General features: G+C 40.4%; 1 long non-coding RNA gene across 1 annotated transcript; it reads left to right on the top strand.

The window, feature by feature from the left end:
* The first annotated feature begins 625 nt into the window (after positions 1-625).
* Positions 626-17,627, top strand: LOC119477130. Its single transcript, XR_005204178.1, has 3 exons — positions 626-635; positions 9,638-9,640; positions 17,447-17,627. It is a non-coding gene; the product is annotated as an uncharacterized LOC119477130 (long non-coding RNA).
* The last annotated feature ends 9,033 nt before the right edge of the window (positions 17,628-26,660 follow it).

Raw genomic sequence — 26,660 nt, 5'->3', positions numbered from 1 at the left:
GGGGGATAGATTTTCTAAAGCCTGAAAACAGAGCCATGAGGAGGTGCAGAAGTCTAGTTTTCTCTCAGAACACTTGAATTACAATATCCTGAAAGGTTATTATGGATTTTTGCCCAATGATGCCAAAAACATTCTGCCTGCTGCAGGTTTAATAAATGATATAGTGGATGATGCCATGCATGTAATTCTTGTCCTTGTAAAACTAAAATGTGACTCCTATGTTTTACCATTTAGCATAGGCTGCTTGGTTTGTATTTCTTGTTTTTAACTTCAATATGTATCTTCAAATCTGCAGAGCAACATGATCTAAAGCTGTTGATTTCTTTCTTTTTTTTCCTTAGTGATTTATAATAGGCCTGTAATATTTCACTTTCAAAAATGTTAACAAATGTTTTACAAGCCACTACAACAGCGTACAGTTGGCATTGTGCTTTGTGTTTGAACTTTGGGAATTGCTCGGGCAGTTAATTAATCTAAATAAATTGATCGGTGTTCCTGAAGTGTAGTATTGAAAGATTCACCCAGACGAGTGGGCGGTGTAAACACTAGTTTGTTTTGTTCATTGATTACCATTTGGACCCTCCGGCTAAAACCAAATCTGATACCAATCTGCCACCGTGCTCGTCTCCTCCGATGTGTACCGATGCTACACTACTGAAGTCAAAACCAGATATCTGGATCTGTCCATGGCTGTATGTCCATCTTTAATCATACTTTTTTTCAATGACAAATAAAATAATTTTCCATTCACTCAGCTAGGAAATTAGGCTTTTAGGGTGGGACTGGATTTAAAGGTCCCATATTATGCTCATTTTCAGGTTCATACTTGTATTTTGTGTTTCTACTAGAACACGTTTACATGCTGTAATGTTCAAAAAAAACGTTATTTTCCTCATACTGTCAGCCTGAATATGCCTGTATTTACCCTCTGTCTGAAATGCTCCGTTTTAGCACATTTTGACGGAATTGCAACAGAATTGCGTTGCTAGGCAACAGCTTGGGTTCATGTGTACTTCCTGTCAGCTGATGACATTAACATACACTGCAACCAGGAATAAATTAGGACACATTTAGAATGTTTACGTTTAAAATTGTGTCAAGGGTCTAAATATTGTATATTTGTGACATCACAAATGTACAGAAATCCTGACAGCTTGTTAAAAATGCAGAGTTTTTGAATACAGGCTGTGTGTATTTCCCTGTGGATTGAGTGTTTCGATACTTTCACAGTTTTTATATAGGACTTAGGCCTGCTTTACAATAAAAAAAACATGAAAATTTCACTTTTTTATAATATGGGACCTTTAAAAGATCAAACGTTGTTATCTTGAACAAAATCACAACACATGTCAAGTGATAAATGAATCCCATAATTAGTACCAGTTGCTTTCAGATGGTTTCCGTTGCCTGTGTGTAGTAATCAGGTGAAGTGTGATGCACTAAAGACTCTCAGGGGAATATAAACTGATGAGTGCAACAAACAGAGTAAATATATTTCCTCCTGCCACCTGGGGACCAGCCCTGGAATATCTAACCACTTTTTAAAATGATAGCTCAGCAAAACGCAACTTCAGGATGACTTTCATTTCATTTAGTTTCAAACCCTCTTTTTTTTTTTTGACAAGTGTGACACAATGAGGGCACGCTCTCTTCTGCTGGAACACACGGTTTGACAATGGCAGATTAAAAGATAGATAAAGGGAATAGATAACAGCATGCACGACACTGAACAGATGTATATGAGATGTGGATATGACAGGACAATACAGAAAGAAAATATGAAATAGTATCAATGTAAACAGCAAAAAGCTGCACAGAGTCACATTTTTTCATCTCTGATATGGATATGAGCTGTCAACCCTTTCTCACTGCCAACTTGTCAAATACCAGCGCTTGGTCAGTAGCCCTCGGTGTCTGATACCGACGCACCCTTTAACGTCTGTATGAGACGCATCAGGCTTTCAACTAACTCCACTGTAAACTCATCTGCATCAGTATTAGACGGTCAGAGCAACTGACGTGGTATAACACGCAAGATATAACTCTTCACAGTCACTGTATTGTCAGGGTTAATTAACAAAAGGATTAAGCTTTTACATGCAACAGACATGATATAATAAAGTCTAGCCTAGGTTCTCAGATACTGTACAGATACGTTTTTTGAGTTCTTGTATTATTTTGTGTTTCTGCTGCTAAGAAAGCCATTTACAAACTTCCCCAATAACAGAATCCAATGCAAAATTCTGAACATTCTATCTGATACAAATTGCACAAAGTTACGTTTCTTCTGATAAGAAATGTTGTTATTGTTGTTATTCATGTAATATATCATTTTAAAACTCTTTTGTACTCTTTATGCTGGAACTATCCATGTGCACATCAGATCAATATGAGGTTAGTTATAAGGGCATTTGCAGTGGCATTCAGAATTTGCCCGATTACAGCATTTGAGGTCAAAGGTCAAACTCTCTTGACCTCAGTGTCATAACAATGTGACCGATGGATAGATTATAGTCTAAGCTTTACAGCGATATATGACTTCATGATATTGTGTGTCGGTTTCCCTCTTTTATACTGGATACTGAAGCTACCATTGCTGCAAGGCTATCATGCATTTCCCAACACTAGGGACATAGACCTTTAAAAAAATCCCCATGAGACTTGGTCCCTCCAAAGTGGCACGACCAACCCCCTGGCTCATGGACTAATAGAGCATGTAGGGCGGGTTGGTAGAGGTTGAACGGGTCAATCAAACCCAGGACTTTCACCCAGGAGACTGCTGTTCATGTCCCGTGTGAAACCAAGTCAACGTTGACTTATTTTACTTTACTTTTGTTACGAAACTTATGTACCTAACTAATGCCACATACATAACAAACGTACTTATTTTAACCCAAATCAAATTTTTGTCCTAAGCCTAACCAAGTAAAACTAAAAACTAATCCTACTAGTTTTGTGTGTACTGAAAAATGTTTTTGGAGAGAGTCATTTATATATAAATCACAAAATACATTTGTGAATCCTTCTGTGTGCATTCATTAATATTGAGACTGATCTGACTCCATACCTGAATTGTCCAAAACTGACTCTAGAGGGTTACCTAGAGCGTCATACTTTGAAGCTTAGGGCCACTGACCAAGTGTCGATATTTGATGGGTTGAAAGTGAGAATGTGTTGGAGCTGTCCTATAAAAGGTGATCCCCCTGCGTGCAGCCTCCAAGCATCTGGGATGTGAAGCTTTAAATCAGCATTTTTCAGCATTGTCATGACATGTCGATCTTTCTCATAAGTCACCTGAGAAAACGTTAAAGCTGCATTCAGGTTTTTGGCCACAGAACTCTGCAACAAGTTAATAATGAAACACTTTTGTCGTCAAAGTTAATATGTCTAACATTTTAGCTAACTATTGTCTATTTACATCCAGCAAATATGTAGAGTCATGGTGTCATGTTACTGACGACCTGATGAATAGAAGTCTTCACTCTCCTTTTAGCTCTGTTTTTGGTTTCCACCAGCTCCTGAGAAACAACACCTGGCTCTTTAGCTGCTAATTGCTCCTCTGTCTTCACCAGCTAGTCGCTACCTGATTCACTGAAAACAGCTGTCTGCTGCAACTGGAAATGGAGTTGTGAGAGCTCAGAGGCTGAACAACAACACACAAATAAATTCAAAACAATGAGCTACAATAGGCTAAAAAGCTCTTTAGAGCCAAGGGCAATGACAGAGCTCTACGATTTATCCGTGGTATATTATCAATATATTAATTAGTATCATATCATAAGCACCTTAATTGGTACAAAAGATGAAAGAGAATGATTGCACTCAATTATAGGCTATCAGAAATAATAAGTATTTATACTAAATAACATCATTTGACTTAAATTCATCTCTAATTAATTAAGTCTCATTTCTAGAGGTTGCTATTAAGTTCTTGGCTCATAAACAGTGACATAAATAAAAGTGACCTCTATAAATGAAATGTTTATTAAACTATTAAATACACACACATCTAGGGAAAAGTTTGTGACCCAGCAGCCATGTTGAGATCAGTTGAGGAAATACCAAGCACCGCCCACCAGCTGGAGTACACTTTCTCATTTTACAGCTAAACAGTACACTACAAGATGATTCTGAAAACATCTGAGGAGAGAAATAGGCATTAACGTAACAGAATATTGATTCATATTTGACTGACAGCTGCCTCAGCCAATAGGAACGCTCTCTCTCTCAATGAAATTACCTATGATTGGTCAAAGTCTCCCGTCACGGGCTAGGGCTAGATTTTTAAAGCCTGAAAGCAGAGCCATGAGGAGCTGCAGAAATTTAGTTTTCTCTCAGGTCACTTGAATTACAATATGCTGAAAGGTTATTATGGAATTTTTGCCCAATGATGCCAAAAAACATTCTGCCTACTGCAGATTTAAGTCCGTCTTTTTTTCTTCTTGACGTTCCAATAACATCAAACATGTTTAATACCATAAGTTTTTAGTCTTGGCTCATACAAATAGTGAAGTTCAATGACGTGATCATTGTCAACCAATAGGTGCGCTGTCTCCAGACCTTTACAAGAATGAAAGGTGTGTGTATTATATTGTATTAACTCCCACTCCTGTGGCAAACGGCGTCCTCTTGCCTGTTGCAGAAGAGCCGGCACTGTGATTACTCTGAGCACCATACAATGGGAATGAATTATAATATAATATATTTGAATATATTTCTCGCTTTTTCCATGATGGTCTGAAAAAGTCGCTAAATTTGCCGCTAGTCACTTTTTAGAAATAAAGTTGCTAAGAGGGTCTGAAAGACTGGATAGACAGTTCACTCTGTCTGTGAACAAGAGTGTGACACTACACACACCACGGCAGCTGCTTCTGTTTCTGCTCCATTGTTCAATAGTTTTTCTTATTTTAAATTGCCACCAGGAGCATGGGAGGATGGGAAATAATCTCAAAAGGAATCTAGTTGTAGACTTGCAAACAGTGACCCTGCAAGATCCCCATTCGTTGCAGAATATTATAGTCTGTGACTGAAAACGTCTTTAGATGTGAGAGGTTGTCAGACTTTAGTCTTTTCAAAGTCTAAGTCTTCTGTATAGTTCCGTATAGTAGGCATTAGTTGTTGTTGTTGTTGCAATACTCACTCCCAATTCCTCAAATACCGACGCTTGGTCAATGGCCCTACGCTTTGAACTATGACGCTCTAGGTACCCCTCTAGAGTCAGTTTTGGAAATGTAGTGATGGCGTGTCAGTTTCCGCTTGTTGCATGCATGTCTCTTTTCAAAATAAACCTCCAACATAGGTTTACTTAGTTTTTATGTTTATGTACGCAACATATGTACTTGGTTAAGTTTAGGCAACAAAAGTACTTGGTTAGGCGATAAGTACGTAAGTTACGTAACAAAACTACATTCAAATAAGTCAACGTTGACTTGGTTTCACGGCAAAAATAGACATGATCTTTTAATTGTACATTGACATCATACCAGCAACATTATCATAGACTTAAAAAAAGTAAAGATTTCATTTCAACTCAACGTTTCCATTTCAAAATAAAAGCCCTCTAGCATTTTTTCTGTGGACAGAATCCCTTGATTTGTTAACATAAGGCTTTTATTATGAAATATTTGTGTGTGAAGTGTTGTGAAAAATGCAGTGACCTAATAAATGAATAGAGTACCGGCTTTTAATTGTGGCATATTTTTATTATTTATTACACGGCTGTGTTGAATACTCGATTCTGGTTGGTCAGTCATGGCGTTCTGCAGTCTGCAATTTCTCTATAACAGACCGGTGCTATGTATAACAGACCGTTGCTATGGGCGCAGCTCTGATGTCGGACTCTGGCGGACCGTTTTTGTGTCAAAATATTGATTTCTTAAGTAAGTAGCCGTGTAATAAGCGGGATAATGTACAGCTAGCGGGTCATTGTTGTGAAAGAATCCCCTTCAGGGCGATGAGAGACCCCTCCGCTTCACGTCGGGCAGCATCGCCCTGTCGGGGATTCTTTCACAACAATGACCCGCTCGCTGTACATTATCCCTTACTTATAAATGAGCACACGCTTCTTAACATTTTTCTGTCTAAAATAACTAAAAATTACATTTATAATGAAATGAAATGTCCATTATGAAAGGCAAACTCTATGTAGAAAGAAAGGGCTGGCAGCAGCAGCACTGCAGCAGAAACGCTGTTAGTGTGGACGCCACACGCATGAGAGACTCAGCCGTTCAGCCTGACGTTAGACAACCTATAATTGCTGCATTTACTTGTAAACACCATGGCCGAATTATCCCCCCAGACTGTGATGGACATTTGTTATTGACATTTTATTGACGGACTGCTTAGTCATGACTATAATCAGAATAATTGATAATGGAAACAATTGTTAGCTGCAGCTTTAATCCTAACTTTTACCTACTGTTTATACTTCCTACCTCTTTATTCTCTAATGTATTATGTATGGTTTCTTTTTCAAGCTTGATGGGCATGTGGGATCACTTGATGTAATACTGACAAAAACACTGTCAGTTTAAGATACGGGTCACATCTGAAAATATATGTTAACAGCCGTTAAAAAAAACAAAATCAAGCAGCTGAGCATGGAGGCCTGTGGTGTGAACACAGCCTCGTCTTCAGTCCCCCAATCAACATGTTTCCTATTTGCTGCTTGATAGCTGCAACAGTTCAACAGGTTCTTTTCAGCATATGGTGTGACTGTGTGATTCCCAGCAGGTGGTAAATCCTGCAGTGAGAATACATCTACGCAGTACAGCAGCTGTGGACACAAGAAATGTTTTTACATTTCACTGCAAAGCATCGACACTTGCGACATTTTCCGTCTTCTTTTTTTCACAAAAGGTGACTGTTGTTAGTCAATCACTCTTCACAAAGAAAGCATTCCTATCCTCTCCCGTCATGTGAAAAAACAGGCATGCTGACATTGACTTGCCTCACTAAAACTTCCCTGTCATCACTGAGCATTTAACGCGCCGGCTCGAGTGTTGCCGTCTTGACACGTAAACAAAATGCTCAAGATGACGACGGGATTGCTCTTTTGAAAAGTTTGACTGACGTGTCTTTTCAAGCGCTCATCAGCGGCGCGTAACCCGCGTCTGCCGAGCAGAATGCCAAATCATGTCGCCATCATCGCCCCGATACATCACTAATGTGCAGAAACATTAGCATGAAAGAGCAGTTAGTTTTTGTTGTGATCCCTGACGCGTCTTCATGCGGAAGCCTCACATTTTACAGAGCACATTACAGGTCCATATATAAAGACCTGACAACGGTGAAACTGCCCTCCAGAGAGACGCACTGCGGTGGTTGATGGCCCATTCTCTGCATACGCCACTCCTTTTATTGGAGGTGACTTCTGAATGGCAGCCTGTCTCTCTCACAAGAATCTGAAGACTCAGTCTTCCTGTCAGCGGGCGCTACAGGCGCTGCCTACCCTGGCATGTATTAGACCTCCACTGAATTAATAAGCTCCTAGGCAAGACAAACCCATGTCCTGTGTGGATGTAGCTCAGAGATAAAACACAGAAGCCAAATGATAACGACACAACAGTAAAAACACAATGATAAGAGCTCAGAAAGAGGAGAAACAAATACATTTGTCCAGGCGTGATGAAGCATCCTCGGGGGGCTTTTACATAATATTTCAGAGCAAACAAATAAAAAGAAGCACTTCATTATCTGTTATCTAACACTATACGCTGCGCATGGAGGTAAAATACAGCACAGCGGAATCTGGGTCACACTTGATTTGAATAGCCCAATGCTGATACTTAACTTATATCATCAAGTGGTATTAAAAAAAGGCTGAGTTTCAGGTGAGACAAGAAGTGGGGGAAGTAGAAATAGAAGATAATACAGTGAGGTTGGATGAGGGTTCATCTTCAGGTCAGATTGGGAGTTACATGGTTGGGATGTTTCAGAATCTGAATCATCAGCAAAGCATAAACTTTTTTATATCCTAATACTTATTTCTTTGTAAAGATGTTCATTGGCATCCAGAAGGCTAAAAATCATAGCTATAAACCACAGAACAACACTTTTTTCATTTTAAGGATAGTAAAAAAAAACACAGAAATCCTTTTGTTCTTTTTCTTTACAAGAATGAGATGAGAAGATCAATATCAATTTCGGGTTTGTTAAATACAGCTGGAGTCGGGATATGGTTGGTCTATCTTAGCATGAAGGCTGGAAGCAGGGGGAACAGGAATCAAAAATACACCTATACCAACACCTCTAAATTCACCTGTTAACATGTTGTATCTTGTTTGTTTCATTCACACACAAACAACATGTAAAAAATAAAAGTCCCTTTCGAGGGATGTATATGCTGGACCGCAGCTTCTTGTCATCACAGTGAGGTCGCCAGGTTTGGGTACCATCATACCTGTACAGAGACCAAAACCAAAAACTAGGCGAACCACTTCCTGATCCAACGCATAGGCTATATAAATGAAATGTTTGTAGCCACCATTGACATCACCCTTTGGTTTGTGGACTGTCGTTTTGAAACCTCGAGTTCGGCTTTTTTTTTCTTTTTTTCCAGACTATATTTGGATGAGAGGGTGGGGATGGGGAGGGATACGCATTTCTACACTCCTATCACAAGTTTAAGCCACACCCTATAAAGCATCCCCTGCTTTATGGTCTATTTGACTCTAAATGGAACCATAATTTACTAAATGAACATCATGCTGTATTGAAGAAGACTTGAAACTAGCGATTGAGACAATAAACTCATGTTTAAAATAATTTTCTCATAGACTTCTATACAAACAGACTTCTTTTTGCAACCAGAGGAGTCGCCCCCTGCTGGCTCGTGGAAAGAGTGTAGGTTTAAGGCACTTCGGCATTGGCTTCATTTTTCAGACCTGAAGGCTACATCCACTTCTTTTATACCGTCTATGATTGAACTACACCTTTTAAAAGCATGTGTTGGTTTTACATACTATATAGTGTCTTGCAATAACTGATTTTTTTGGCCACATGGGGGCAGCAGAATCAAGTAGTGAACATAGCATTGATATATTTTCACGTTTTAAGTTGATACAGGTAGTTTCTTATTTTCACATCCAATGGAGTAATATTTCCATTCATTTAGAGTTGTGTTTGTGTCCCGCTGATGAATCTAAGGGCGTTTTTCACAATTGTAGTTCATTTGCTCTGGTACAATGTAGCATATTGCCTTTACAGCATTTACAAGTGGACCAAAATTTTGGTGCGCAAAGAAACTGCTCTCTAATTGGTCAGAATTTCCATGCTGGAAAACTCAGAAATAAACAAAGAAAAGCAGACTTCCAGAACGCAACAATGGAGGGACAACTACAAGGCTTGATCTTGGCCCTGTTCATCTTTTTTGGACTGGAAAACAATGTAATGATGCAGTGGAGTCGCCAAAGGCTCATATCAAGACAGTTCAGGAGGAGGCGTGCATTAACCTCCTAAACTGTGACATGCTCATTGGCCGAAAATATTTCCGAAGATCCATCAGGTACGCCCGTGGTCTCCAACACAGCCTGACATTACACCTGTTTAGTACTGATGTGAATAGCGAGGGCAAGCGTAGGCTCTTCTGTTGTCTGGTGTCTGGTGTTGACATGCACAGCGCAGCTTGCTACCAGAGCTGGTTTAATTCCAAAAAGGCGCAATGATTTCTCCAGTTGGGCCGGATCGAGGACGGATCATGTTCTCACCGCAAACGAAGCGTACCGAACCGTACCGAACCGTACCGCAGTTTGTTTGGAACCGAACCAAGACCACCCCTTCAAGGAGGTCTCAGTTCGCTTGTTTTGGTGCGCAGCGGGGTGCGATTGCTGTGAACCGAACTATATAAGGCAGGTGTGAAAACGCCCTAAGTCTTTTCTTTTAATTCTGTTTTTGGTCTCTACCAGCTCCTGAGAGAAATATCTTTAGCTGCTAAATGCTCCGCTATGTTCAGTAGATAGTCTCTAGCGGTGCCTGTCTGCTGTTTGCTGCTGAGCAGGTAGTGTACAGTGGGTTTTTACAGTTTTTTCTCTAAAAACAGTTGCCTGCTGCTGAAAACAACGCTGTGAGAGCTGTGAGAGTGAACCAAAACAGTGAAGTTGTGGGTCAGACAGCTAAACAATGAGCTGATAATCAGTATAAAGCTCTGTAAAGCCGAGGGGAGCCGCAGAGTCAGGTGGTAATTTTTCTGTGTGGGTTCATATCTTCAAGAGACCTCTTTCACATTGTCAAAATGCTTTCACATTGTTATAAAAATATGGATTGTAGCGGCTTTAATCACAATGATTAGCGTAAAGTATAATTGCAATTTGCTGAGTGAGTGTGTTTGTTAGTTTCCTTTCATTTCAGTTCACTATCGAGGTCAACCTGAAGGTCGCATTACAGAGAAGATTCTGTTTTATGTTTATTACTATCATTGTATGCTAATGCAGTGAACTAATTCAATGCAAAGTCTATAGAGCTTTAGAGCTCAAGCTATATTATATTAAAAGAAATCAAAACCGAGAAGACAAATTATAAGCACACATGGATTTGAATTTGACAGCTGCTTATATTAAAGTGTGGCTGTGTAGCTGCCAGCTGTCATTGCATTGTTGGTATACTTAATTATCATAATAGGCAATTCAGAACCTGACTTTGATTAATTATTGACTCAACAATCAGTGTCGGTGACAAATAAAAACATGCACATTTATGGTTTTATCTGAATACAAGCACAATTCATTTTACTGCCACTATCGCTATAGCGAGCTAATCTGCTAGCTCTCCCGCTCACACCTGTTGGCTGTGCTAGCTGATATGACAGTTTTATCTCGTGTGAGTTTGACAATGCTGCTTCATCAGTTTTAATTTATAAATGTTACAATTTTAGTAGGAAATGTTTCAAACTGAAGTAACTGGAAGATTGATTGATGTTAAGGACTATTATTTAGCTTTCTGTCTTTCATAATTAAATGAATGAAAAACAAAATTTGACAAGAATTCTCTATGTGTCATTGAAATTGAATCGCAACGCAGGAAACAACGTGACATATAGCAAACTGTCAATAAATAAATAATCAAAATAAATAAATATTTCATGTCCGAAAAGGAGTAGGAAGAAGTATATGGTCCTACCCCTTCTCCATAACTCCAACAATTAACTCAATATTTATCATGTATTCTTTCGTTTATTTCAGTTCCATCCTTGGTAATGAAGTGATATTTTTCACCGGTTGTCCACGTTAGGTCAGATAATGATTTATTATATATTGATGTAAAGTGTTCCAGCAGCAGAAGGACCTGTAGTATCTCTCTTTAACACACCGCTGGTGAAGCAGTCTGTCACTGAAAGAGCTGTTTAAGAACGCATGGGGGGGAGCAGCGCCTTTTGTAGTCCATCTTCAAAACATTGTAGTTTTACCTCGTCACTAACATCCGCCGCCATCGCACCATAATCACGTAGCCTAGTGAAAGTGACCTTGACTTCATGACGTTATCCATCAAGGTCAAGGAGAAGTAGTTAGGAAAAGACGTTAGGACGTCATTTTTTGACCGCAGCCCTCGGTGTCAGCACTGATAAACTCCGCCCATGGCCCCTCCCCCAAGCTGTGATTGAACAGTTGATTGGTTTTCATTTTGGCATGCATGATGCGTTTCCATTTCAAAAAACGGAAAAGCTGCCTCACACCTCTTCATGAAAACAAGTGCTTTGTTTTTCGTGTTAGCAGCAGGTCTATGCTGCTCTCTGCTGGACAGCACTGAAATGCAATACACCACTTTGTTTTCTATCATTTAAACGAGGCAATTATAATTCATGGCATTTTAAATCTTCCATAGAAAAAATGAACATTTGCCTTTTTATTAACCAAAACTATGAACTTTTCCTATCGTAAGCAAGAATTACAACAACATTGGTATAAAAACAAACGTGTTTTGCAGATTGGTCCGATATCTATGTTCTTCTCAGGTGATATGGTTGCAGGATGCTACCTTACATGATTGGATTGAATATAATTCAGACCCGGACCTGTGAAGACAAATCCGCAAAGTGACACTATTTTCTGTCACCTGGTACTAAGTCGAGCATCAACACTGCACCATCCAAAATGAGCGCAGCCTCCCTCACACAGCATGATGTAAATTGAAATTGCTAAATCTGATAGGGAATCCATGTAAAAGCCAATGTGGCATTAATGGGACCGGTGTTGCTGTTACTGACTTTGATTTAATAAGGGAATTGTGACGGCGATTGAGGTCATCTTCCTCGTCCGCTTCTTTCAAAAATAGTCTAGCATCTGAGCTCATCAGACTGCGCGCACTCCCACTTCCACACACTGCTGCTGCTGACATCTTAATTTGCTTCTGCCGGGCAGGTTTACTCCTCTGCAATCCTTTCGGAGAGGATTATACACATGCCTATTTTATTCACCTCCAATTCCAATAGAAATATTTTTTGCTCGTGGCAAAAAAGAAAAGAGAAATCTTATTTGATTCAGTTTACCTCCCACATAAGGCTGTGTGCTCATCCAGGAAAAAATAGAGAGCACTCACAGGTGAAATCTGCTTGATAATTGCTATTTTTCCACATTCATTCATTCCACTTCTGCCGTATTTACACACAGGCCACAGGAAAGAGAAAAGGCTCCGCAAGTGAAGTTATTACACAGGGGTCACACCCGCTGACTTCCAACCATGACAGGAACTCTGTCTCATCATTCTTTTTATACAGCCGCACGCCGCTCAAGCTTTCTGCAGACGCATTCAGCCGGCAAGCGCCTGCTGCAGCGGTGCATTCATAAGGTGAAGTACCTGACTGCTCTCCCAGGGGTGGGCCGTGATTGAGCAACTTTCCCCGAGTTCTCTAGAAACAACAGCACTCCGGCGTGGGGGAGCGTGGATGGGCCGGACTCCGGCTTCCTGTCTAATCACAAAGAGACGCTGCTCCTAAAGTGATGAGCGAGCGTTCCCGGCTCATTATTTTTTCAGCTAGACACAGGTTGTCACTTTGGCTCTGCAGAGTCAAAAATAAAATTCCAGACTTTTTTTTTTTCCTTCCAGACTCTCATAGTTTGAGCTCTCAGTAGACATCTTTATTACCTTGCCGCACACAGTGTTCCTGTTTTTGACAGTAGAAAGACGTCTTTGTTCTTTTGTGTGGATTGGAAAAAACAGAAAGAGTTGCAACTAGTAATTTGCACCAAAGAAATTTAAGATTTCAAATTAAGGATTAATTGTTAACCATATGTTGAGGTAGTTTCTTGTTTCAGGTCATCTGACATTAAGGTCATCAATGTCATTGTGACGCATATCTCAACTTGTGACCTTTAATTACTACAACTGCAGAGAGAACTTCATTTGAAACAGATGGTAAGACTTTCTATGACGCCCATTTCTATAATGCATTATAGTGCGTTATAATCTGTTTATAGCACTGTATTTTTATAAGCACTGAAACATCTTCATAATGCTTTATAATGACCTATAAGGTATCATAATACTTCATAATTTCTGCTCACTCGCTGACATTGTTTTACAAGCCCATGTCAATAATGCATTCTAAACATACTGATAATGTGTTATAGTTTGCTTATAGCATTGTATAATTATACTGGAAAAGTAGAATTATTTCAGATATGATCTATAATTTGTGTCAATTTGAGTGGATAGAATTATTTTGGGGGACAATTACATTAGTGAAATGTAAACGTACTTTACCAATACTCAGTTTATTGTCTGTTATGATGCGTAATATACTGCTACAAGTAAAATAGAAATTGTTTCATGCATTATCTATATGTTGAGTGTTTTGGGGGAACATTAAATAAAATGTAAAATGTAAATGTCCATCATTCAGTTTTGTCAAATTTATGTTATGACCCATTAAACTAATTATTTTTTTACATTTTGTATCTTGTTCTTGCATAGATTTAATGATATTTTTTCACTTTACTTAAAACAAACAATGCTCTCCAGCAAATTGGTACGCAAAAAAGGGTTCATTTCACGAGGCGTCATCTCTCGGGCTTCGTGTGCACACGAAACCAACCTGTTGGTTTAAATAGTGTAAAACAGGCAGATATGTTCCAGATGTGTGGCAGGGGTTTAAGTTCTCAACTGTATTTCGGCTTCGGGCGTCTTCAATGACGTCATTGGTCTAATACGATACAAGCCTCGATACGTGCCTCAAAGAAAACGTCCTCGACACACGCTCCGAAGCCTGGGCAAAGCACGTAACATCACTATTGTTCGACTCGTTTTCTGTAAGCAGTGTGGCATTGAAGCATCGTGGAAGTGACAAGATAGATAGCTAGCTAGAGGACAGCCGGCTTTGGGGTTCCGCCAGGCTTTGGTGCTGCACTGATTACAGAAAATGAGCCGAACAGCGGTCTGGTGGCCAGCGGATTGGTGACAACGATGTCCATTTTCTGTTATACTAGTTAAATTACCACAGCAAACAGTTCAATGACCCTTCTACTCCGATTTAATTTCTACGGCACGAGCTCTGTCCTTCTAAATAGCTTCTAAATAGGATTCTCTCATGTTTATCTGCTGGATTGAATGCTTTCTGCAGGTGAGCAAGCTGAGGGAGGATCTGCAGTAGGTCCCCTGACGGAGGAGAAATTTTAATTAGCATGCTTGCAGTTTGGGTCACCAACATAGACATCCATCTGAGACTGTTCAATATTTAATTAAATGGCTCTTGCTTTACACCTTTGTTCACCTCAGAACACAATTCCCAGCAACACCTTTTATTCAGCTTCCCAATTAATCAGTGCAAAACACTTAATGAGAAACAGCTGTCAAAGCAAACACTCAATAAATCCCAAAAGCATCAGTTCGCAGTCGTTTTAGGTAATATCGGGTTAAAGTGTTACGCGGAGACTTAAGAGCAACAGTTTTTATATCATGTTCTACAGACAATGCAGCGTATTTGTCAAATGCTAAAATTTCTTTTGCAGGTGTCTAAAGAGGGGAGTGGGGGGGGTAAACTCATCACTCACTACCACCCACAAGCTCATTTATAATCCACCTGCCGACAGAATAGCAGGTCAACTGTTTGTCTTCGTCACCTGTCATGTCCTGCATTCACAAAGCTAAAAGTAATATCAGGAAGTAAGTGACACAAGTGTAATGGGAGCTCTGAATTTGATGTTACTGTATTACACAAGAATCACATACAGTACCTCAACACTGCTCAGCATGTTTTAGCTCTTTAGTAACGATAAATTGTACATGACTCAAACACACGTTTCTTGCACAGCCCAGTCGACAGGAAAAAATGTTGGCTAGGCCTACCTTGAATGTTGATGTTTTTGCATACTGTCAGAGAAAGTGACGTACAGTAGTACAGCGAGTGACCGTTATCGAAAGTTACGTGGTTTAATAACGAGTATAACGAGCGAGAAAAGAAACACTAAGGGTGGATGGGTCAAACAAACACAGGACTTTCACCCAGGAGCCCGCTGTTCGACCAAAAGTAAACGTTGACTTTACGCATGTAACATTGTGTAACGTAACGTTACGAAATAAATATTTACGCTAGGTACCTTGTTACATTATTACACGGCTTTGTTGAATACTCGATTCTGATTGGTCTATCACAGCATCCTATGGTCTGTTATTTCTTTATAACAGACCGTTGCTATGTATAACAGACCGTTGCTATGGGCGCAGTTCTGATGATCGGCCTATGGCGGACCGTTGTGTAAAATTTTTGATTTCTTAAGTAAGTAGCCTTGTAATAAACGGGATAATGTACAGCAAGCGGGTCATCGTTGTGAAATAAACCCCTTCAGGGCGATGTAAGACCCCTCGGCTTCGCGGCATCGCCCTGTCGAGGTTTATTTCACAACAATGACCCACTCGCTGTACATTATCCCTTACTTGTGACGGTTGTTATGTTACATTGTTACGTTATTATTTTAACACAAACCTTGATCTTTATTCTAACCTTAACCAATAAGTTTTGTTGCCTAAACCTAACCAATCGTTCCACAACGTTAACCACGTGGCATTGTGTGTTTTTGCAAGATATGAAACATATTTATGAAATGTTTTTTTGTTTCCGAAATGTTGACATTCAATGTATCCCGTAGTTTGCAGAAACAGACAATGCCAACATTTTCCTGCCGACTGGGTTGTGTTGCTTGGACAACAGGACACACGGTGCTCGCTACATCATATTGAATCATTTCTGAGTCATTTTTCTCTCCCAGATGAAACTTCAAAACCCCCCGAAGGCATCTATACTGTATCGTCATTTGAAATGTTTTGTGCGTGTGCCTCTTTGTTTAGTGTGATTTGAGTGTGTCCCCTCTCCTGTTTGATCGCAGGGATTATTTGGAGGTTTAGTCTTTTAAGTCCTGTTTCGTTTTGCCCATCTAGCTTGTTAGCATTTAAATGGCTTTTTGTAATTGCCTAGGCGAATCTTGAAATAACATGAAGCGAAAAGCTTTTTTTTTTCCGCTCCTCCTCTGCACTCCCTCCTTGTTGTTAACCTCCCCGTTCAGTCTCAATAAACAAACAGAGTCCTCGGGATCCCTGTCATGAATTTGGTTCACTTTATATTATTCACGTTGCCGCTGCTAGTCGGGCTTTGATGCTTGTCTTTACAACACAGAACACTTTTGAGTTCTTCTAGTCCCCTATATGGAGGAAATATTCACCAATTATTCGCAAAAACCCCCTGGGAATGAGCCATAAGAGACACTAAAGTGCAGCATGCTGCTGGTGAGCACACAGAGCAGTTGCAAGAGCTTCTTTGAATGTGTGTGTGTGTGTGTGTGTGTGTATGTATAAGGATGCCTGACATGTCCTGCGGTGAAAGCCCTTATCTTGTATTTACACATAAGGACTTTGGGCAGGGCATGACTTCATATTTAATCTTTAAGCCTCTATTCCAGTATGATTAAAATCCAAAACAGGAACCTATAGAAGGAAATGTGGCCAGAACATCCAGCAGCACTAACCCCTGGCCGTCCACAGCTGCAGTTAACTCCAGTGAACATATCAAGGAAGCCGTGAACCGAGTTGGAGCTAATCCTGCAAGGATGTTTACTTTAAAGGCCTTGTAAAGCAAAAATAAATATGCATTCTGGATTTGTCACACCACAGAAACATGTGTTACTAACCACCCAGCCAAATTTGAATGATTAAAAAAAATCGGCAAGTATATAAAATGAGCTTTCAAAATCATGGAAAAATAAGCAGTATTCTCTGCTCTGAAGCGCTGAAACCACGCCCACAAGCGGGGAAGGTGCATTCCCTCATGGTACGTGTCCACAGCCTCCGTCCTTTCTAAGCTTCCCATTCATTGTCTATGTAAGCAGCTATGCAATGCATTCTGCATTCGAGAAACGGAGTGTCACGAATGAAGAGGGAAGAGCCCAGAGGTGGAGTCGGGTTGTTTGGGAATGCAGCCCAAAGTGGGTGGTAAACTCCATCTAAGGCTAAATACTGGCACGAGACCGATAGTCGACAAGTACCTTAAGGGAAAGTTGAAAAGAACTGTGAGGAGAGAGTTCAAGAGGGCGTGAAACCATTGAGAGGTAAACGGTTGGGGTCCGCGCAGTCTGCCCGGGGGATTCAACTCGGCGGGTTAGGTACGGCCACTCAGTGTGGGAGGATCCCCTCGCGGGACCTCTCCGCCGGGTGCATTTCCTCCGAGGCGGTGCGCCGCGACCGGCTCTAGGTTGGCTTGGAAAGGCTCAGGACCAAGGTGGCTCGAGCTTTACAGCGCCCCCCAGTCGGACCTTGCCGCTTCCCGGGGCCGTGGGCAAAGTGCTTGCTTTTGTGGTCCTGGTAGTCTCAAAGACATTCGTGGCCCTGGTACTCCATACTCTGACACTGTGCCATGTTCCTGGGCTTCTCTTTTGCCTTTCAAAAACCAGGTTTCTGTAGACGGGTGGGGTCATGCTAAGGATGGCTTCACTCCTTCATCGAGCCATGTTTTCAGCCACGCCCAAAAAATCTTGAACACAAAACTGGCGAAAAAAACAGTTTAACGATCTAACGCCACAATCCAGTTGATACAATGTTCACAGTATTTTCACATGTTTTCTGTCATTACTTTCCAACATTTATAATGCGTTTAGAAACAAATCTCTGAACTTCCTTTACACGGCCTTTAATATAGTTGCACTGTTTCATCCATTGGGATATATTAGCAGAGGAAACAGCTTTGACTTTCAGACTGTTAACACGCCTGTGGGCACACTTTACCTTAAGTAGGAACTTTCCTTTCAAAATGGGAAGATATTTTTTTATTACACTGTCCCACAGTCGAGATAAGTCTGTGGATTAACGTAGAATCAAGCACTTTTAAAAAATGTGTCTGCATCGTACTGATAAGCAGGCAGTATGTAAATAAAGTTAATATCAGCAATGCAGCATCCGCCATTGGAAGGAAACAGCTTGGTGACAAAAATGATAGACATAGTAAAGAGGAAATATGTAAAAAAAAATGTAGGTCAGACAGCTGAGACACATGTAATGTGATCTGGGACATGGCTATAATGCTAACACTTGGTATAGCTGCTGTATCATTAACAGAATTACATCACAGGTTAAAGCTATAGGCACTTGTAGGATTACAGAGCAACACATTGGACATGAGAGGAGCATTTTGGTTCTTTTGAGGGTATTAAATTGCAGCAGTGAAGCGTGATAACAACACATGAAATGAATGGAAATAATCAAGAAACCAAGAAGAAAGTAGGGTAACCAAAATCCAAATGCTCAATTCAATGCACCCATCTACTTTGTTTATTTCATTATTGTTAATTGCGTGTGCAAATGTAAACGCAGTAGGCTGCACAATTACTAGGATAATAGGAGGTGGATGAATCAGTGCTGTCATGGAAGTGTTCTCAAAAGATCTCCCACGTACCACCAGTTGACATGAACTATTATTACCATGGTAGCTGATTTACATTTCTAGATGAGAATGATAGTTAATGAACTAAACAAAGGAAACACTTTCCTCTTGTTTGACTCACAGAGCATGTGTTTAAAGCAGAGAGGCAACTGGCTGATGTAGACTCGAGACATGGACTCAAAGTCAGAAATAGATATATATAGAAAACCACTATTAATAAAGCTTTGAACATTTTAATGGCCAGCATTCAAAGATACCTGAAACCCGAAGACTTGACTTGGACAGGCCATGAAGAACAACAGACTTGAAATAGATGTCTTTTGACTGACTTGATTTGAAGGTTTGTCGGTTGACTTGAGACTTGATATAAACTTCTCTCGATTGACTTGAAGCGTGACTTTGATTCGTCTCAATGGACACGAGATATAGCTTTAACTTGACTCGACTGATTTGAGACTTGATTAGGACTTGTCACAACTGACTTAAGACATGACTTGTACTTGTCTCAGCTGTCGCCTACTGGACTGGGCACATGACTAGGACTCGTCTCGATTGACTCAAGACTCAACTTGAACGTGTCTCAATGGATTTCAGGCAGGAGTTGAAATTGTCTCAAGTGACTTGAGACTTGACGTGAACTTGTCTTGATTTGACTTGAGACTTAATATGAAATTATCCTGACTGACTTGACACTCGATTTAGACTTCTCTCGATTGACTTGAGGCATGACTTTGATTTGTCTCAACGGACACGAGATATAGCTTGAACTTGACTCGACTGATTTGAGACTTGATTAGGACTTGTTTGCTTGACTAAGACTTGATATAAACTGATTTGACTTGAGACTCGAATTGGACTTGTCACAACTGACTTGTACTTGTCCCAGCTGTCGCCTACTGGACTGGGGACATGACTGGGACTCGTCTCGATTGACTCAAGACTTCAGGCAGGACTTGAACTTGTCTCAAGTGACATGAACTTGTCTTGATTTGACTCGAGACTCGATTTAGACTTGTCCCGATTGACTTGAGGCATGACTTTGATTTGGCTCAACGGACACGAGATATAGCTTGAACTTGACTCGACTGATTTGAGACTCGATTTAGACTTGTTTCGATTGATTTAAGACTTGACTTGAATGTTTTACTGTAATGTCCGAATGTGGTCACTCTAACTGGGAGTACTCCAGCTGGTTTCCACCCTATACTGTCACCATTCATTCATAATGAATGATTTTGCTCCATGAAATGAAGAAATATAAATGTGTGAAAGTGGAAAGAGATGCAAGAATCTTAGTTCATTATCACTGTCATCATCTCCACTATGAGATTTAATAAAACCGTAGGCCTCAGAGGATTTAATCAATCCGCTGCCTTCATCTTGTACAACTATTACCATCAAATGAATCCAGCCTGTCCTCATTTGCTGATTCCCCCAGTGATTCATTGGGGCTTCACTATATGTTGGCTGTCTACAGTATTGTCTGTGTCTCCGATGTCTACCCTTGTTCTCCCGAGCAGTTCGCTCACCTTCCAGTGAATTAAATAGTTTGAAATGAAGAGCTGCCAGCAGCTATTCACTGTGAGTGCCTCCTCCTCCTCCTCCTCCTCCTCCTCCCTTTTCAACATCTCTCACGAAACACAAAGGTGACCTCAGAGCTTCGTGCATACCTCAAATCAAAAGGAGAAGAGCTGCAAGAAACAAAAAAACTGTCAAGGACTTTCAGATGTTTCAAGTATCCCATGTTTGATGAAAAAAAGAAGAAGAAAGAAACTTAGATGTATTCTGTACTTTTGCTCTGTGGCTCTCTATAATTCACTATCAGTATCATACTGTCTGACCCATAACGGATGGGTTTGCATTAGAGTTACTTGAAAGCCCGGTGCGTCTCCAACAGATGCTAAAGGGTGCCTTTTGCGTCGGTATCAAGATACCGATGGGCTGCGACAAAACATTGGGATTTGACACCCTGGGAATGAGACCGGTCTTTCGGTGAGCTTCCCTGTACCACTTTTTGGTGTGACCAGGCCTTTAGAATTTCCCTTTGAAAAACTGGAACATATAATCAAAATAATGAAAGAAAAAAAAATCTTCTATCTTGGACCTTTTTTTTGGCCAAACAAAACAGTAGGCTATTGATTGATATTAGGTCAATCAGCAATGTTTCTCCGGCCGACATAGGAGCAACCAAAACTACTTTTTTTTCTTTTAAATCTTGGCTATGTACAAAATATAGAGTCCCTCGGGAAATTGGGTTCATTTTTCTCAACTTCTATACACAATGGAAATAATAACATCAAATGAACATTGCTGCTCACATTGTTGAAAATAAAGCTAAGTTGGTTGTTGTTTTGCGTTGTCCTCCCATAAAAGAATGTAGCACAAAATCAAGTCAATCCATTTGCACTCACAAATTACTTAAAGCTGCATTACTCATTATTAAAAATGGATCATATAAACCCACCACCAATTATCACCAGCTGTGCAGTTCCCCTCAGTTCTTTTAGCCTCTTTTATCTCTCTGCTTTGGTTTTGCGGCCCCATTTCCAGCAGCAGTTTTTGTTTGTTTGTTGTTTAGCAAAAAAATCTCTGTTAAACTCACTATACTCTACCTGCCCCACACCAAACAGCAGACAGACACAGTTAGAGACTAGCTGGAGAACATAGTGGAGCATTAGCAGCTAAAGAGGGATGCTTTAGGGCGGGGCTACCTTGTGATTGACAGGTCGCTGCCACGCCGTTGTCCGGTCTTGGTGTTGTCTGCGTTTTCATCCTAGAACTTTAACCCTTTCACCGTTCTTTGGTCGCCTAAAAATGTTTTATTCAGCATGTACTTTGCTCCGCCCTCTCGTGTCACTTCTGGCTCCAAAATACCAAGATGGCGACGGCCAAAATGCCGAACTTCAGGCTTCAAAACTGTAGTCCACAAACCAATTGGTAACGTTACAGTGACTACGTCCACTTCTCATTATCGTTGAATTATTTATTTAACTTCCGTAGTTAAGTGACGCCACTTCCGAACATATTTTAACCCAAACCACGATCGTTTTCCTAAACCTAACCAAGTGGTTTTGTTTCCTAAACACTGCAGGGTCACTGGTTGCTCGTGTTGCTGGACATTCGTATGAAAATGCACGAAAAATAACAAAATAACTTTTTGTAAGATGTACGAATTGTTGTTTGAGAATACATTGAACTATTGAACAAGGTGAATCAGTCATTAAGCATTTCAATATGACTTTAATACAAAGGCAATACTAGCGCACCATATCAAAAACATGTTTATCATTCTAATGAAAAAAATATTTTCTTTCAAAGATCCATATTTTACCCCTATAAGTCTACCGCCTAGGTCCACTTGTGAGTGATGCAGCTGGTCATACAGCAGGACAGGGCCCTTCAGCTCTCTCCTCTGCAATGACGTCCTTCAGTATTTGCGGTGGAGCCGAGCTGGATGGTACAAGGTAGGGCAATAAGGAGTGACGGCGACAAGGAGAGGAGTGCTGTCGCCTCGTACTCAATCACTGTGAATTCATTTGGGTGAGATGGAGGAAGTCTAATCAGTCTCGCAGGATCACCCGTGGATCCTGTTCTATTCACAACAGCGGCATCTGCTCCAGCTGCATGAAGCATGGCACTCTCTACAGCGTCGCTCCGCGCTCTCGGGGCGGAATGACGAACGCTGTACTGTGCCCTCTTTTCCTCTCGATCCTGTCAAACCACTATGTAATTATGTTGAAAGTTCCAATTTCAGGGAAGAGGCCCATGTTTCTTTCTGTCTTTCAAGTCCCAGCTGCTCCGCTAATGCCTTGTAAAACTCGTGAATTACCACCATAAATAATCCTTTAAATGATGCTTAAAGTACACAAGAATAAAACCTTAGAAAACAGTTGCAGGCTCAAGTCCTTTTTTGGTCTCTAATCGGTCTGCTATTCAACATATTCAAGGTCAAAAGAAATGATGTATAAAGCAAGCGTTCTCTCCATGTTTGTCTTTGCATAATCAGTGGTGGAAGTGGAATGTACTGTATAACAATGCATCATATATGTTCATTATAATTTATGAAAATCTGTATCTATAAAGTAGCTAGTAACGATAAATGTTAAAGGAACAGTGTGAAACATTTAGGGGGATCTGTTAGCAGAAATTGAATATGATATTAATATGTTTTCTTTAGTGTATAATCACCTGAAAATGAGAATCCTTGAGTTTTAGTTACCTTAAAAGGAGATGTTTATAGGGAGCAGGTCCTCTTCATGGAGTCTACTGTGTCTACATCCATGCAGTTGACACAGAGCAACATTAGCATTCCAAGACATGTTTCTTGGCATGATTTCTGAGCATGCTAAATATCTGGACCTGTCGGGGACTCCGGCCTCGAGCTATACAGCCAATGAGAGCTTGAAACACGGGTTGAATGGAAAATCTGGGGCAGGATGGGTCGTAACAAAAGGAACTGGGAACTGTTTGCAAAACAGAGCAAAGATTTTGTTGCACCTAGAGGAATAGATAGTAAAAAAAAAGAGCATAGAAACATGCTAATTTGTAAACACAGGTGCCAACAACATAACCAATGTGTCTCACGTATGGTATTATGTCATTTACCGTGTATCTCTCGTGTGTGTGTTTTCGTGACAAAACATAGTTTATCTTAGATAATGTAGTTATCTTTTCATAACATATAAACCTACATCTGTGCCAAATGTTTTGCTTTTGTTACAAAATGCACAATTGTTATGAATATTTCAGCTTAGCTGCCACATAGTGCAGTTTTAAGTTTAGCCTAATTGGGTGGAGGCCATGAATAATAAAGTTGTATGTATCATAACTCTAGGTAAGATGTATTGAAATGTCTCGGTAATGTTGAGTATTTATGAAAAATTAAAAAATATCTATGTATATATATATATCTCACAAAAAGCAGCTCAGAACAGCTGGTATTTTATATGGTGATCCACAAAATAATTATAATTTTTAAATTAATGTAGTGTTATAGAGCAGCAATTCTCAACCACTGGTATTGTCAAACGGTTATATTAAATTTAAAAAAACGTTTTGCGGTAATTTACAATGCTAGTTATTGTTTATCTACATGTGCTAAAGAATTCACATGAATAAAAAATGTCAAATCAAAATGCATTTCAATGACGTTTGAATGTCACCACGCCAATCACAACACATCATCATGTATAGACAAACGTGTTTTGCTAATGTTTCCTCTGATGCAGTGACACAAAATGGACCCGTTTTTGAAATGAAAATGTGATGTGGAAGACAACCGTGCACCAGTAAAAGCTCCAAAGCGTGTGGTGAGGAACTATGACCCTGAAAACATTACATTTGGATTGATAATAGCAGGCGGTGATGGGTGACAATAAGCAGAATATCTTTTTTGGTCATTACAGCTGACAGAGACATAACACATACTGTATTTATAGTTTATTTTTTTTGCCTTTTTTTTGTCATGTTATGTCTTTTTTAGTTATTTATTTGATATTTTTTAACAATCAGAAGTGGGCCTTCAGTTACAAAAGGTTGACAACCCCTGGTATAGAGATATAGAGTAGCATAAAATGATAATACTCAGATAAAATACCTCAGAACTGCACTTTAGCACAGTGCTTAAGGAAAAGTTTCTTTCCACCAGTGCACCATTCATGACATGTTATGTCCTAGATTAAATCAAAACTCACTTCCCTCCATGTGCTTATGGTCTTTTGGCACAATGCTTTGTACACATAATGCATTTTAAACTTGATTAAATAAATCTCTAAATCAAACTCATATCAAAAAGTATTGCCTTTTATAAGATCTGCACTGCAGCACTGAAGCGTTCCCTTTGAGCATCTCATCTAAAAACAACTTCTTTCCAGTTGTTTGCTGGGAAATGGATGTAGGGAGAAAGTTTGTCAGAGTCTGCCACTACCACCCAAGTTGGGTGAGTAGAATTCCGCACAGAAAAAAAAAAAAAAAAGGGGGCAATCATCTGGGTGCATGCCCATGTTATTTTTCAAAGAGATAGTGTTTTGATTGCCTGGGGGGAGGAAATGGTATTATTTACTCCAAAATTGCCTTGCTTGATCCGCATTGGGTTGAACTAGCAAGCTGAGACTAAATATTTCTTCTCTCTTCTGCGTCTCATGTCCTCGATACACAAGCTCCTTTTTTCAGTGCAGTGTTGAGAAGTGAGACGGCAGTGTTTACAGCTGAAGTCTACCAGTTCTCAGCTAGATGGCTGTGTCAAAGGGCTTAGTGGGAATACTTGAACACAGCATGTCTCCTCAGAGGAGTTCTTCATATCAGGATGAGCTTGATTTCAGAGGATCATGGCCTCTTGTGACAGACCACCAATAAGAAAAAAGGACAAATCTGTCTACTTTGAAACTCTCCTCCACTTTTTCAGCACGGTATCCACCAGCAAAACACTAATGGACTTTTTGCTTTTTTTCCACACACTTCTGTGGCCATCACTGGCACCGATAAGCGGCGCGCGCTCGTGTCTAGTGTGGGCAACGTGTATTAGAATGAAGCAGTCAGATAGCAGGTGCGAGATGAATCACGAACGGCTTGTAAACGCATTGAGGGAAGATAAAATTAACGCATCACACGTTTCCTGGAATACATACTCGGGCATATGCAGCAGTCTGGATGAAAAACCAAACACAGCAAAAGGCCTTCAGGCAAGTTTCTGGTTTGTGCAGCACAGCTCGCCATCGCAGCAACCGTGGCGAGTAGTCTACATCCAGTGAATGGATTTGACATGCCGCATTGTGTTCGGATTTCAACTGAAGTTCACTTAAAATGTCATCCACACGGAGCTGGGAAACAGCACTATAATCAAGCAGTAAAACACGCTCTATAAAACGCAGTGCAGACACAGGTTGAGCCTTCTCCATCAGCTAAATCACTGCGCTAATCAATGCCAATAAGTTAGGGGCAACACGGGCACATCCCTCCTCCTTAACACTCTACCCTTACATATCAAATGGCAATTAATTCCTAATATGTGTTAGAAATTGTCTAATTACCACATATGCCCGATACTCTCAGTTGCCATTTGGTTTGAATAGGGGCTGAGTGAGCTGTTAATGATGCTCAGTTCAGTTCAGTGCAGCGCACTGCCGCAGTCTGTGCGACCCAGACACTGTTCCTAATTACAAGCCTGCATACTGTATGCGCCATCATCATTACCGCTGGGAGAGTGAGGACTCGTCTGCTCCAACTGCAGACATCATCAGCACCGCTTTGTCCTTCTGGTGTTCTAGAATTACCGCCTCGCGGTCATGTGCCTCCGCCAACCAGTCAAGTTGCAGATTACATCTGTGTTGTAACATGTACAGGGCCAGATTTAACCTTCTGGGGGCCCCGGTGGCCAAAATTATCATCGGGTACCACTTTGTAATAAGCCACCCTTAATAAAAGTTTATAAATCGCAATTATATTCGCAGCTTACAAATTAGACTTAATGTTAAGATTCAGAATCAGCCAAACATCAATATCATCCATCAAGAACTCACTGACACCAGGAACTGATAAGGACTAAATATGATATTATTCATGAGGATTTGCTTCCCTGTGATATTATTTACACTATGAGTAAAAAGAGATGCTCATTCTTGATTGCCCTCTATGATACAGCCAAAAGATTACCCTAGAACATGAGCTGCAGGAGGGTTTCCCTTAGAGGTGTCGCCAGGGGCGCCACCAGGGATTTTGAGCCCTACTGTATGAAAAGATACCTGCCACACCAACCCGGCACAATTGCTGTAACCACACCTCTCCAGTCGACCCATTGAAGGCTTTA

The sequence above is a fragment of the Sebastes umbrosus genome, chromosome 18, assembly GCF_015220745.1.
Source record: "Sebastes umbrosus isolate fSebUmb1 chromosome 18, fSebUmb1.pri, whole genome shotgun sequence".
Classification (NCBI taxonomy): domain Eukaryota; kingdom Metazoa; phylum Chordata; class Actinopteri; order Perciformes; family Sebastidae; genus Sebastes; species Sebastes umbrosus.
Note: the sequence above shows the minus strand (reverse complement) of the source record. Positions and strands in the feature narration are given on the sequence as shown.